Genomic DNA, 1,275 nt, shown 5'->3' with positions numbered 1-1,275 from the left:
GTTGTGACCAATTCATTGGTTCAGTCTTTGTTTAAGCATTCCTCCTGAGTGCTGAAGATCATGCAGATGGCCAAATTCATTTTTCTTTCTATGTTCTCAAGACAAATTGAGCAGCTAGTCCACATGGGCCACTTGGGTTAAAGGGGAAACTCAGACTCTTCTATCCCATCTTTTCACAGTTGTCCACCAGTGTTAGGATGAGTCAAAGGTGCAGCTATATGTACAGTGGGTTCATTTGACATCTAAGCAAAATCTTTTCCACATTGAGTCTCCTTGCTGTAGATGGACAAATATTTCAATTCACTGCATGGGGTCTCTACGTCCTCCTTGAATAAGACAAGTGACTAACGCCCGTCATCCCCAGCCTCTTGATCTTGATTGAACTTCAAAAAAAAAAGAGATAAATATTTTTTGTGTTACTCACACTAAGCATAATAGAATATCCTCCGAGAATGATTTTGAAATACCCAAAATAACTGTTTTCACCATTTTGTTACCATTAACTACTGTTTAATATTTCAAAAGCCAGAGGTAACACAATAAATTTTTATTTAGCTTGCAAAAGCCTGTCCTGGAAATACTTGCTATCTAAATGTGTGAATCTTAATAGAATATATGGTCTCTAAATATCATCCTTCATTGACCTTAATCCAGTGACTTACACTTTCATTACTTTCCAGTAATAGAAATGTACCTCTTGTTGGTCTTAAAATAATGGTTAGCGACAATTAAGTACCAGAATGCTGAATAGAAACTGGGTATGACATAATGCAATAAATTAATATTTCTTAAGCACAATGTGCTCAACTAAACTTTAGAGCAAACACATACAGTACAGAGTACTCTATCCTTTTGGATTTCTATGGGAGTATGTAGGCATCCTAGGAGCCTGCATATGATTACCAAAAGATTGTTAACTGGATGTGTCCAGCATCCAGTACAACACAGCTAAGAAATCCCTTTTAAAACTAGGATTCTGCAGCTTACTATAGGAAGATCTTTACTCAGAGAGTCTGTCTATCCTCTCAGTCGATATGCATTCCATTCGCTGTTTTTACCATGGAAAAATGCCCATTGACCGTAGATACAAAATATGAATAATTTACACGCAAGCATCCTGATCGTATTCAGGCCTGCTTGGCATACTACTAGCCTTTGGGATGTTTTAGAGGCAGCCCTCCCTCAGGTGAATCCTATCTTGTGTCATTTAATATCTTCTAAGGGTTATTAACTCTTTATACCAGCATTTCTGCTCTTATCCAGTACAGATCAGCA

Source organism: Alexandromys fortis, unplaced genomic scaffold (genome assembly GCF_014885135.2).
Source record: "Alexandromys fortis isolate MF-2015 unplaced genomic scaffold, M_Fortis_MF-2015_v1.1 scaffold_9, whole genome shotgun sequence".
Classification (NCBI taxonomy): domain Eukaryota; kingdom Metazoa; phylum Chordata; class Mammalia; order Rodentia; family Cricetidae; genus Alexandromys; species Alexandromys fortis.
This window is presented reverse-complemented; position numbering follows the sequence as displayed.